A 14943-nucleotide genomic window follows, 5' to 3' on the forward strand; every position below is an offset into this window, starting at 1 on the left:
AGGGTTACCATACGTAACCGAGACGTTTTTTAAACTTTCGATTCATTAAACAATCCTGAGGGGAAAAAAGGTTTCCACAAAAATATTAGGCAGCCCGACCATTTTCAACATGTTTCTTGAGCACCAAATAAGCATATTAAAATGATTTATGAAGAATCATCACTGAAGACTGAAATAATGGCTGCCTTAAATTCAGCTTTGTCATTACATGAACAAATTACATTTTAATATATATATATATATATATTTTTTTTTTTTAAAGCACAATACTGTTTTTACTGTATTTCTTTCAAAAACACTAAAAACGTATACAAATCCCACACTTCTGAATGGTATTTTAGCTATACAATTCGGTCATTTCCAATATTTGATTGGCTCCCTTGATTGGCTCTATGACTCTCTCTCCTCTCCACCTGTAGCTGGTGTGTGGTGAGCACACTGGCGCCGCTGTCCTGTGGCTGCCGTCGCATCATCCAAGTGGATGCTGCACACTGGTGGTGGTTGAGGAGAGACCCCCCCACATGATTGTAAAGCGCTTTGGGTGTACAACAATACACAATAAAGCGCTATATAAATGCATCATTCATTCATTCATTCATTCATTCAATATTGTCTACTGACATAATCAGTAATGATAATGTTTCCATACTAATCAAAACTTGTTCAAGGCTCTCTCCCAGGACCTATTTCATATAGGAATAGGGTTAGCGATAATTGCTGTGTGTTAAGGCCATCTTCAGTACACCAGAAGCAAATATCACTTGCGTCACCTGACACCAGTTTGAAAAACCCATCTCTCATAAACTGACATTACAATACTCCTATGTATATGTGTGTTTTGTTTTACAGAGATGTGAATGGCTACCATTATGCATTTCCTATACGCACATTCTAGGTGACAAAGTCATAATCAGATTCCTAAAATCCAAATCGAATATTGTATTGCAGTGAGCATGAGCACCATGTATCACACTCTAACAGCCAGTCGTATTGTGGAAGAGCTACAGAAACACAAACCACCTTTAAACAGTCGAATAGCATGCTGGGGACAGTACAGCGTAATGCCTTGTCTCTGTGCTCTGCCGCTGCCCCCCCCTGGGGCTGGAGGGGGGATGAGGAATGTTCATTAGGGCAGACAGCACGACACAGGGAGGAGGGTAGAGCAGATAGTGGCAATCGATGGGGCAGGGTAATTAAAGAGCTGTGTGTTGGAGGAAAGGCGGGTCAGTACCGGTAAATAAAGTAGACTCACAGCCACACAGACTACAGCAGTGACACATCGAGAGCCTCTGTGATCATTAACACACACAAACACACATATAGAAACACTATTTATAGCAGCATGGTTATGAAGTTTCTATTTTGTCCCTTTCCTGCCACTACTAAATGTTTTGTGTTATTTGTACAATTGGCTTAAAGGGATAGTTCACTCAAAAATGAAAATGTTGTCATTCCAAACCCTTTAGTTAATCTTCAAAACACATTTTAAGATATTTTTAATGAATCCTGAGAAGTTTCTGCACATTTCCAGTCCACCAAAACTATGATGGTTCATAAAAAAGATTGCGAAAAAAATTCAAATGAGTCAAGGATTCTTGTGCTTGTTTGATGCACAAAAAACAATGAGGTTTGTTTTTGTGCATAAAGCAAGTGTGTTCTGTTTGTGTTCATTAATCAAAGCTTATGTGATAGAAAGACTAAACTCTTAAAAATAAAGGTTCTTTATTTGCATCAATGGTTCTATGAAGAACCTTGAACATCCATGGAACATTTCAAATGCAGAACAGGTCCTTTATAGTCAAAAAAGTTTCTTTAGATTTTTAAAATGTTCTCCAAAATGGTTCTTCTATGGCATCACTGCAAAAACACCCTTTTGGAACCTTTATTTTTTAAGAGTGTACCTGAAATCTGTTCATCATATAAAACAATTGTGGCCTTTTAGAAGACTTGGATTAAACTGCTTGATTTATATGGATTACGTAAACAATCTTCTTAAGAACGTTTTGAAGCGTCAAAATTTTGGTGGCATGGACTTTGAATGGAGGGACAAAAAAATCTCTCAGGTATAAAAATATCTTTATTTGTGTTTTGAAGATGAACAATTGTCCTGTGGGAATGGAACAACATGAAAATGAGTAACTGATGACAATTTTTTGGGTAAACGAACCCATTAGGTAAAATGATTTAATACAACAATTCTTAAACAACCTATTTAAATGCCTAAAATTACATTTAACATAACGTGCTATTACCAGCTAGTAGTTAACTGCAAGAGATTATTTTGACACATCTAGTTTTATTGGGGTTTACTAAATTCAGCTAGGTTTCCACTGTACACTAAGTATATTTCTATTAACACATTTAATTTAATGATAGTTCACCTATAAATGAAAATTCTATCATCATTCACTCACCCTCATGTCATTCCATATGACTTCCATTTTATTGACAAAAACTGTTCTTCAGTGTGTGGAACCACCGTCCACAGTTTAATCAAGTTCAACTGAATTACTGAATTTAATTATTAGAAGCCAACCGATTACTTATAATAAATGAGTAAATCACACACAGAAACTTTATATTCTGTTTAAAAGTCAACTGAACAAAAATTGTAAGTATTTGTGCATATACAGCATAAGGCACACTTTTGATGTGATATATTCCTAGCCGTGTATGAGATTAGAAGAGAAGGCATCAAATGAGACCACCACCAGCAGAATGATAACTCGACATGTTTCACAGAGATTTCGTAACATGCTTCTTGGTTGAAACCCTTTCTACATGGCCTGCTACTGCACATTCTGTAATCCTCTCTTGAGCCCGGGACTCGCTCAACCATACTTTGATCATCTGAAATGCAAAAAAGACCCCACTCAAAGCTTGTCATTATTGTTTCCTCTCAAGAACGGGTGGTTTATTAACGTCTTCTAACCCTGTGGATGTTATATTTCAGCTCTTTTAAGCCAAACAGAGAAATGAAAGTTTAGATGAGGACAGTAAATGATAAGACTAAATCCTTCACAGTGAGCCTGTTATACAACCATATGGACCGTTGTTTTGTTTCTATCCCATTAACAATGTGACAGTTGATTGAATCTAGCATTTTTTTTTTATTTTTTATCTTCTCTCTTGATTATCCATAATCCAGGTGTTATGCAACAAGGACAAAAAAGCATGCTTGTTTCTCTTTAATTTGTGGTTAAATAGCTTTTTAATTGAAACTATTGATGAATAATTAACACAAGACTGATTCTGTTTACCATAGTGAGGTGTCAATCACAATGAAGGTTAATGGCTGTTGTAGAATGAATATTCTGTCATCTAATTACTTTGACATATTGTGTGCATGTAGGTGTGACCTTTAATAAAAATAGACTTTTTCCTGAGAAAACTCTGGAAACTGTAGAGAAGGAGCATTACAGCGTAAAGAGATGCTAAATGTAACTTGTTTCAATCGTGACAAATCAATGCAATGACATGACATGCTAGTTTCAAGCAAAAAAAAAAAACTGAGAAATATATTTAAAAAAAAACATCCATGTTTTTCTTTGAAGACTACCACCACTCAAGTCTAAAGAGGTAACCACGTAACTCTACTCAAAAAGTGAGACTTATGCCTTTGATGGTTTGAAAAAGAGGACATAATTGAGCACTGAAGTGCACAGACTTCCCTGTAATTGTAAATTAATTCAGTCTACTTAAATTATGTTCCCTGAGGACAGAGAACATACACACACAAAAAAATCAATTAATTTAATTTAATGAGATAAGGTACAGATTGTTTATCAGACTGTTTTCACTTTGCAAATTCGGAGTTTAATGAAATTATCCTGCATGTGTGTGATGTATATTTTAAAGTTGGGCACTGAAAGGGAATGTGTTATGGTTATGCCACCTCTGCCTATTCTAGGTAAGATATCACACACGCAGAGTCTCTTAATTCCAACGCAGCTAAAATACACTTGCTAATGAGCCAAATTGCTCAAATCGTACGTGGGATGCAGGTTGGAGGCTGGATGCCTATATAGTTAACATCCAAAAGCATCTGGGAAAGATGTTCTTCCAATTTAAAGGTCTCCCATACAAGCAAATGGGTTTTGCATGCACCAAGGAACACAGAAAGAAAGCCGAGGGATTTAGAAATAAAATTGTTAAGTGATTTTCTTAACTGGCCTGATACTGTTTCTTGAACGGAGCTTGATACGTGCACTCTTCACACATGGTTTGTCATGTATGCAGCTCAAGACTTGGGCCTCAGAGACCGCCTTTACATCCCACCCTTTCCAGTATAGACCTCTTTGAAAGATTAATTGATTTACTCTGCTAACACCAAGGGAGAAAGTTAGAAGAGAGGATGGTTATTAGGATTAAGAAGAAGCCGAAAAGAGGTAAAGAAAAAGAACATGATCAATCACATGTAAAATGTGATCACTCAAAACATGCCGACACTGATGAGATGTCCCTACTGAAAGCGATAAGTCACCCAAAAAAGAAATTTCAGTCACTAGTTAATCACTCTCATGTCATTCCAAACTTGTATGACTTACTTTCTTCTTTGAAACACAAAAGTGGTAGTTTTGAAGATTCTGTTTTCCTCCATACAATTCTTCTGAAGCCATACAATTGGTTTGTGCAAGGAAAAGACTGAAATTTAAATCCTTACACACTAAAAATTTTGTTTGGCCATCATGTTCACCATTCACTTTCATTGCATGGAAAAGAGCAGCTTGGGTTCAGCTTCTGCAAAAGAGTTTTTAACAATATAAAATCAAATTTAAATACCAAAAAGTGCTTTTCATAAAATGTTTGTCAAAGTCGACATGAAATCGAAAGTCAGCATATCAATTTTCTAAATGCATGTAACTCTATCTTCCAGTGACAGACTTCTCCAATCATTTTATCCTTATAAAACCCTTTCTTACAGTCCACTGCAAGCTAATGTTCAGATTTCCCTCCATACAATCAACCAATAAATTGCCCTACATATTTTTTTCTTTTTCAATAATTCATTCAGTTTCATTTAGCTGTATATAACAATACAGAAGAAAAGATCTGTCACTACTCCCGTTTCATGGTAACTTTAAGTGGCATTTTATTTTACCTAGCCTTTTTAAAGACATATCCAGACAAAATATGTTATTAAATGAGTAGCTAGCATTTCCACAGACTACTGCCTCTCATTCGTTATTCCAATTAAAGAATGACCCAGATAACATGCATGTTCCACAGAAAAAAATGAAAGTCAAATATGGGTTTCAAAAGACATGAGGGTGACTAAATGATGACAGACATTTTTGGGCGAACTATCCCTTTAAAAGCAAGCATTGACAAAAATATAAGACGGAAATAGCAGAGTCGCTTAAGAATAGATTTCGAAAAAACCCTAGAAGCATGTTTAACTTTACACATTCCCGATCGACAGCCTTATCCGAAGCAAGACCGAAGAAGAGCATGCAGGCCCATTTGATACGTCTGAAGAGACAGAATGCAACAGTGAGAAAACTCTGGAAATTATGGGGAGGGGGGAAAAAACACAGCCAGGGTAAACAAGACGTCCTCGCATATTTCTAGCGACACTGCAGAGAAGCTAATCTCTATTGAGGCCCGTTGTCACGCTGACAGAGAGAAAAGCAGAGGTGATTGATCTGATCCGCTCTCATTAAAAGCCGAGCGGCAGATTTCGTCTGAGCTTTGGTCCCCACAGTGCAGCATGGGTCAGCCAATAGAGCCGGAGCTGCAAACAGAGGGAGAAATATTAAAAGCTTACAGGCAAGCTTTAACACAGTGGGAACTGGCCACGCTGAGGTACTAAGGGGGCTGACAAGGAAAGAAAAGGGGCATTAAGCCTCATTTCGGGGCTTGTGTTTGCAGAGGCGCATCAGCATGAAACCATGTGAGAAATGCAAAGTGGCACAAACTGCAAAATCCACTCATCATGACATGAATAAATAAAAACAGTGTTTTCACAAGTAAGATGATGGCTGGCTCACATGGCATGTTTTGCGGAAGAACACTTTGAAAGAAAAGAATAGAAAAAACTTGAAAGGAGCTCTCTCTCATTTTCATTTTCTGTGGAAAATGTCAAAATATATTGCCTCGGGGATTTCACCAAAATACATAAACACTCTTCCTGTAAACAATCCGCAGCTGATGGCTCCTAAGTACACACACATTAGGTGGATTGTGTGGTATGACAGTTTTCCTGACAGCAAATTGTCCTCATCACAAGCTTGTTTTGATATCAAAGCCCTTGTTTGCATGAAGCATTAATGAGAACTGGAATGCATAATGTTACGCTAATATTTGAGTGTGACTTTCGAGCAGCAAAAACTCAATAATGATGTAACCAGGCCAGCAACAAAAAAAAAAGAGAGAGAGAGAGAGAGATACACCTCTGATACACATCCACTTCCTTGACGGAAGACAACTGCAGCCGGTGCTTTGATTTAGCTCACATTAATGTCACAGCCCTTCGATATTCGATCATTTGTCCTGAATCAGTGGAGCTAATCAAAGCTAATAAGGCTCACATGATAGACAGTGGGCAGAGAAAACTGCATGTTTGTGGTGGAGGCCAGCGTGGGTGGTTTGTTTACAATATAATAATATCTCATTTCATGTGAGCTACTTCACCATTTGTGATATACAGTGTGGATCACACACTGTGAATGTCATCTTTTGAGTTCTTTTTCATTTGTTTCCCGACCCCTTTTGCTTTTTAAAATGTGTAAAAGTTGTGAGGCGGCATGCAGAATAAATGTTTCATATCCTCAATAACCAACCCATTATATTCTCCATATCTACAAAATTGTATTCCTGTCCATGGACGTAATTACACTACGACAATTAGCTACAGCGCACTGAACTATGGGATTAATGGCTCTCTCTCTCACCTATTAGATCGGTTTCGACACACTGTGACCGCTCTTATTGTGCATCAGTCACCTTGAACGGACTAAAACACACGTGCAGCAAATAACACACTTGAAAAGCATACAAAGCGATGCCTGGTGTGCCAATGCTTTTGCTGAACTGTCTTTTACGCATTCTCTTTCTGTCAGAACAAAAGAAACGCTGTACTCTTTGGCTTGGTTTTTTATTTTATTATTTATTTAATGATTGAGTAATGAAGGACTCATGAATAATGTTCCCCCGTGAACATTCACATCATGTGAAATGTATGGACGGCCGTTGCAGCAATCTGACACACAGCCAATCTGGAAAGCAGACAGGAAAGGTGATTGAAATTCATTGCTTTTGTATGTGTGTAATTTGTTACTAGATCAGATCTCGTGTGCCAATTCCAACACGAACTGGGCTTTTTCAACCCCCAATTAAATAAAGGCACAGTAAGAAGTTTGGGTGGCTGGATTGGATGTGGGTGTGTCTGCAGTCACAGGGGGGGAAAAAGTGTTGTTTGATGGCAGATGACAGGTTGAATGTGTAACAAAGAAAAGAAATTACAAATTGTTATTCTACCTTGTGCTGAGACATTTCAATCGCTATCTGGCAAAAGCTGCACTGTTAAATAAGCTCTAACAGCCTCTGTGTGGCCATTTGTAGCTTGCATACTTAGAAAATGATGTGCTATAAGCCCATACCCAGCTGTTATACATTATGTCTGTGCCCAGAATCGGAAAATATATTTGCGATACATACTTACATATTGCTTGTGAGGGACACATACAGAGACTATCCAAATGACTATAAACAGGCCTCCAGACTGCGGCTAAAATGTTACAAAAATAAAAATGTGTGATAATCATTTAAATCCTAGTCTGGACAATTTTGTGTGCATCAATATGCAGTTTTGTTAGATATAATCACATTAGATATAATTTACTGCACACAGCAATGAACACAGTGCAAAAAACATGAATGTCTGATTAGCAAAGAAATTACTATTACAAATGGTTCTTTTTAATAAAAGAAAAAAGATTCAAAAAACATGCCAACTGTATAGTAGGCAAAAAGTACCTGGATGACCTACTACTTCTGGCATGATTCTGATGTGTGAATACAATGGACATTTTAATACCCATGAAGTCATTGCTTACTTAAAAGAAGTACGTAGTCAAGAGAGTATGTGATTTCGGATGCAGCCTTTTAAACTCATGAATTTGCTATTTGAATCAGACTCACTGAATCATTCAGAGACACTACTGAGTCTGAAGCTAACTTTCGCACTAAACAGCAAGTCATTTATGGTTGTTGTGTGCAATATGAAAGGAAATGGGAACCAGCTCCAAATTACTTAATATTTGTGAGACTTTTAAAATAAATACTGTATTTTATAAGAAGTTAATAATGGCATGAAAACATATTCAAAATATACATCATGCTATCCACATATGATGTCCAAACATATCTAGAGTGACAGGTTGAAATTTCCACAAGAAACTTTAAAAAACACGCAATAACTTAAACTATCATTGTCTAGCACTGATAAATATCTGAAAGAAAACACTTAATACTTTATATTCTGATTGCAAACATTAACTTAATTAGGCTTTATATATGCTTAAACTAGGTAAACGACACAATTAGATAGAGTTTTGTGTTGAGTCGAACAGTGGGTCTGAGCCCCACCGGCCACCTCTATGATTACAGCAGTAATTGTAGACGTCCCACTGTAAGGTGGTAATTAAAGCAGATGAGGAGATTTTCACATTAAGGCAATCTGAAATTGCTGACGGGTCACTGGGCTGACACAGCACGAGGGGCAATCCTTTATCCTTTATCTCTGAGCTGCACACAGCGAAAACGCGTGGCAGGGTTCAGTTAAAATAAACCAGCCTGTAATTATGTCCATCTGGGTAGGGTGTGATTGGGATATTAAAAGTAACTGAAGTGTGATTTTAAGGCTATATCAAAGAGTAGGTCCCCACCCCCCTCCTCTCCCTGACGTTATGAACACCTGAGCAGTTCGAGATTTTCTTTATGGATTTGGATGGGGTGCTCAAAACTGCACCTGCTCTGCAAAAGCCTTGTGAGACAATCAAATCTCAAGAGCTATTTGCTTTTTCTCTGTAATGCTAATAATAACATGAAGCATGAAATAATGTGTTATCGGGCAAATTTATATACAAAGGCATAAATTGCTGGTTCTATCATTCATGTGTTTAAAAAAATCATACAAATAAATAACAAAAAATAAACATATCAAATATGTATTTTTTCCATCAGCAACAATACTACACTATAAGTTCAAAAAGAGGGTGCCAATTAAACCCTTTTTCTGAATAAATAAATAAATACATTTCTTTATTTAAACAAAAAAATATAAAAAATATAATCTCAACCCAGGCTAACCGTCTCATGCATGTCACGTCTGAGACCAGAGACAAAGATATTGCCACTGATCTGAGAGCAAAAATTGAAAGCTGCAATCAATCAAACAAGAGTTAATGTCCTTCCCCTGTCTTTTAAAACAAAAAAGGAATGTTGTTTCAGCCTGAAAAATCACCATCGAAAGTACTACATGCTGTTTAATTAAGTAATAGAAAATGAGGTGCAAAGAAACCCATAATACTGTAGTCGCGCTTCCAAGCACAAGCAATATCGCAGTCAGTCCAATACTGAATGCTTCAGCAGTTTAAAGAGTCAGGCACTGAGTGAAGATCACCTTTCCATGTATTTACTTTTCAAAAATCTGCCCTCTTGTTATACAAAAGTGATTACAGGACCACATTTGGCTGACGTTTTAATATTTTGTTGTTTAAGATACATTGATTAAGACACGCTGAATACAGTTTCAATTAATCAAATCTGACTGGTGACCACTAATATCCATAATAAAGCATCTGCTGCGTATCAGTGTGAAATAATAATAATAATAATGAACCCATCCCAGCAATGGAAGCACCTTTTAGCCAATTACATTAAGCTCTGGTGACAAATGCGGTTTAATTCTAAATGGACTTAAAAACCAGTTGCATAAAATAAGTGGCAATTATCTATTTAGCAGCTCAGACAGCAGTGGCACCACTGGAATTCTCTATGAATCCATTGCCTAACATGCACAATAAATCCCCACACATGGTTCATACACTCAGCATCTGATTCATTATAATGATCATTCCCCTTCAATGTAATGTTCTTCCATCCATTGCTGAGGATTATGTCTGGATCATATTTTGCATTAGGGATACTTGCTATCTGTGCAAAGGCTGCAACATACAATGTGCCAAGGAAGGCGTACAACCCTATTATTAATATATTTTTAGTCCTCACGTCCTTTCAAAAACAGAATATTGAAATGCATGTAAAGACATTCAGGGGAAATGTTTACAGTCATACTCATAGCCGCACATGGAACATCGCTTATGACCCTGAGTTTAGTCCCTTATTATAATATATCCCTGCTGGCACAGTTTCCCATGACTCTTATTCTGATTGCTTCTTCCCTCTCAGCCTCTAGTTCTCTCTCTTTCTCCATTCTCTGTATCCTCATGTCCTTTCTAGGATAACAAGAGTGCATAGGGCCTACGGCTACATGCTCCTTTAATAAGAAGAACATAAACATTGATGTGCATGTTTAACTTTTGTGTCCCCATCTCTTATTCTGTGGCTCTGTGATTCATTACAAACACAATGTCATGCACAAGTCCTTTGGAATTATGTCATGTCTATGGCTTTTTATTAGTCAAATACTGTTGTTGTAGTATATCAAAGCTGCCTGCAATAGATCATGAAAAGTCATCATCCGTGATAAAAACACAGACATTTAACCAACTTTGTTAACACACAAAGTTTTTTTGTTTTTTTTTGTCCAATTTAACTTTGCATGACAAGCTTGGCATGTTGGAGTTTTTATTTTGTTGATAAACCGCTTGACACTCATCTCTAAACTCTTTTTACACCCGTCATTTGAGGAGTGACATGTATGTAACATCATAAAAAATGTGTGATCTCATCTGGAGCTGTGTCTAAATACACTCACTCTTGTCACTTGTTCATTTTTTAGTGAACTGTGACATTCACTAATGAGTAAGTATCCCTTTTATCCATTTTTTGGGTTTAGAATTATACCGTAACCTCTATAGAGCTTGTGTGGGAGATTTACAAAAAAAAAAGTTACTAAACTAATTTCTATTATATTGTATTGACTACACTGCCTGATCATTCAGAAATGATTTTATCACATACAAAATGACAGCGTTGCTGCGAGAGAGAAAAAAGAAGCATTTTTAACTTTAATAAAACCAAACTTGGAACGAGTTCCAAACTGTCATTTAAATGAGCTCACATTAACATGCGTATTAACACAACCACATAAAAATAAAAGCTATTATTTCATCCTATCAATTTTGTGGGCTTAGAATTATATAGTACACATCTCTCTAGAGCTTGTGTGGGAGATTCACAAATTAACTTAAAAGATTCAATGACTATTTATAAATGACTCCAACTTAAAGTGGATTTAAATTGGGTTTTTAAAAAAAGCTCACAATTTATAGTGAATTGTGGATGTATCATTTTTACTTTTACCTCATTAGCATCTTACTTTGCCTTGCTGTCTCTCTTCAGTCTCTCAAAATAAATTTGCTACTGAATTAGAACAGGAGTTCACATTACTGCAGCTTAAAAACAGTATAATGAACCATTCATTTATAATCAGAAATGGTATCAGCTTAGTGATTTTTCGTTTGTAGCATTTGTAGTTAAACCCAGCCTGTCTCAAAAACCATGAACACAAATGGTGGGAATTCTGTTGTTGACATGAAACTGCACTTCCTTTCTCTATTGTGCAATGTTAAAATCACTAATGATGTCAACAAACTTTATACTTTCAAGTGCTCAACATATTTTCACAAGATTAACAGTTTATGTTCATGTGAGTATTCCAACTGTATGGTTTGTTTTTGGCATTCCACACAAATTGCTGTCATTACTGGAACACCACAAATCTGATATTTAGAAATTATGAAAAGAATAAGCTTCATAATGAGCAATGTTAAAGTTGTGCTATGTGCCCTAGTACTCAAACTTTATGCTTTCACACTTTCATACCTGGTGTGTTCACGCTGAATGCGAAAACCAGTAAAGTTATGCACAGATGATTCCTCTCTTCCTTCCAAAATGGCTTTAGAAGATTTGCAATATAGTTGCATGGACTAATTTTATGGTACCTACCCACAACCCAGATTACTCTCTTTTATTGTACGGCAAAAACTTTTTAGCTCATTTTGAGTTCCCTGGAAAAATGAAATGAGGTTGAATGTAGACAGAAAGGCAGAAAGACTGTGATAAAGACATTTTGACAGTAATCATACTATGTAGATGCACCATATTGCACCAAGTTATTGCTTAGAAAGAGTACAGTATCCACAATCGTTTGCTAAATAAAAAGCTAAAAACACATTTAAACAATAGAGTGTATTTTCCTCCACAAATGTCATCCTGAATTAACTTTTATTTTTCCATGAACTATCCCTTTCTGACACAGAAAATATTTCCAAATGACCATAAAACTTTTCTTAACTTTTTGTGTAGTTTAAAAAACAGCATTCCAAAAGTTGACATGACAAGTCACACATTCAACATGCTAAAACAATCATTCAAAGACTCTTTATATAGAAGACTTTGTCTTAAGGTTCATTAATTTACACCTGGTTGAGATGTGTCAGTGACTTGACACTCGGATCAACTCTCAGATCAAGGTCATGCTTTGACATACTGTTATGCAAACGAACTGCTATAAGCTGTCAAGTGTAGGTGGAAATGTTATTTTCATAACTGTTAATTGGCAGCTCTAAGATAACGGAAAATATAAGGTTGTCTAGCTGATTAGCACTTTAATTACACTGGTTTCACAGAAATATGATCCACACCCTCAAAACTTTGTATTGATTTAGTGTAAGAATTGTATGGAATCAATAGACAAACAATTGGAGGGTGTTTTGTAAATTATAATTATGGTATTCAGGGTTGCGGACGAGTGAAAGTTATAACATGGATTCATATTGTGAATATTAATCAATGTCTTTTTCTCCAGTAAAATATCCAAAAACATTATACATTTTACTCAAGTAAGATAAGAATATAGGCTATATTTTCACACTGGCATAAGAAAAAAAATACTGGAAAGCAAGTCATAAATACTGATAATGCTTAGGAAATGATTTTGCTTCTAAGACAAATCTAAATTATCTTGTCAAGAACACCAAATTTACAAAATTCAAACTTTTAATTGAAACCCTGCGATCCTCCAAAACCTAAAAGAGAAATGCCAACAAACACTCTTCTGACTAAAATAGCCAGACTTTCCTATGGGAATTATTCTTTAATAATTTGTGATCATTCATATAGTCTAAAAGCCGTGATGAAGAATTCCCCCTCATTTGGTCTCCTGAAGATGGCCTCAAAGATTTATTAAAACATGCTATAAAAAGAGTCAGAGTAAAAATAACTGACACTGATATAATTTCTCACCTAGCCTGGCTACAGACCACCTCAGGGATCAACGAGTGTTGAGAGAGAGAGCGAGAGAGAAAGTATGTATCTGTTTGGTGGTCTTCATGTGGTAAAGAGGGTAGGCAATATTAGGATAACACTTTGGGTCAAATTCAACTATTGTGGCACTTTCATGCATGGAATTTCAACAGAAACTTGCATCGATGATATGTTCATCACTAAATCACTAAACTTCATATGTGACCCTGGACCACAAAACCAGTCATAAGGGTCAAAAAATTTAGAAAGCTGAATAAATAAGCTTTCCATTGATGTATGGTTTGTTATGATAGGACAATATTTGGCCGAGATACAACTATTTGAAAATCTGGAATTTGAGGGTACAAAAAAAATCAAAATATTTTATTATAAACTTTGAATATGACATTTGCACATATATTTTAAACAATAGGTTAATGAACTTTAAACTTTAAATTAAATTAAACTTACTGTTATGCCTTAAATGTATTCCTTATTTGTCTAGATATACTGCCTTGAAGCCATTCAGATGATTATATAAACTGACTGTGATGAGTAAAACTTTGACATTTAGAGCTAATTTGCAAAAATACCAAACACAAACTAATAACTCCTTTTAATTCTGAAAAACAAACAAGGGTTAATAAATGATTGTGGCAGGAGAGGGGCCAGATTGTTGTGGATTAGTGAACCAAATGAAGTGGCATTATGGGAAATATTAAAACAACACAAAGGACTGATATAGGCAGAACTCCCTTATGCTCTGATAATATCCTTATTACCATAGCAACACCATGGAGTCTGGGCTTTAAGTTATTTGCCCTTTTGTCTTGTTTTGTTGTGTTCCATTTCTATTTTTTATTTGAATTTAAAAAAGTTGCTGACCCTGACTCTTTTCGCACAGCTCTAATAAATCTTAGCACAACAATCTAGACAGTTAAAGAAAGTTCATCACAAACAAGTTCCACTCATTCTTTTCATTAACCGTCTCAACAGAATATTTTACAATGCCTTATTTTACAAGAAAAACATTAAAGAATATATCACCAATGTGAACGTCTGGTCACGAATTTCTCAAAAAGAACAGTTCATGTGAAAACAGGAGTTTGAGAGTTTGACAAGCCTGTAGTGCTATAAAATTAGTGTTTTAGTTATGCATATGCTTTATTTTTTTAAGATAAGCTGTTTTTTCCAAGGCATTGTTAGATGTCAATGTTTCCTGTCGTAATATGCAAAGATTTTATTTCAAAAACAGTATCATAACTATTAAACTATATCTTATGATTTTAAATCTGTATTTAACCTCAGAATGATCTCAAAGTAAAAAGAGGCGTTAAAGTCTGATTTTGTGGTGGCTGTACTTTAAAGGGGTCATATGATGTTGCTAAAAAGAACATTATTTGGTGTATTTGGTGTAATGAAATGTGTTTATGCGGTTTAAGGTTAAAAAACACATTATTTTCCACATACTGTACATTATTGTTTCTCCTCTATGCCCCGCCTTTCTGA

At 35.8% G+C, this 14943-nt stretch overlaps 1 long non-coding RNA gene across 1 annotated transcript in view; it reads right to left on the reverse strand.

Moving 5' to 3' along the window:
- Nucleotides 1–7148: 7148 nt before the first annotated feature.
- The window catches only part of LOC107708360 (uncharacterized), a 36094-nt gene continuing 28299 nt past the window's right edge, over nt 7149–14943 (reverse strand). Inside the window, exon 4 of the long non-coding RNA XR_001636354.1 lies at nt 7149–7217. This is a non-coding gene — a long non-coding RNA (uncharacterized LOC107708360). The remainder of the gene's footprint in view (nt 7218–14943) is intronic.

This window comes from Sinocyclocheilus rhinocerous, unplaced genomic scaffold (assembly GCF_001515625.1).
Source record: "Sinocyclocheilus rhinocerous isolate Xijiao unplaced genomic scaffold, SAMN03320098_v1.1 scaffold1243, whole genome shotgun sequence".
NCBI lineage: Eukaryota > Metazoa > Chordata > Actinopteri > Cypriniformes > Cyprinidae > Sinocyclocheilus > Sinocyclocheilus rhinocerous.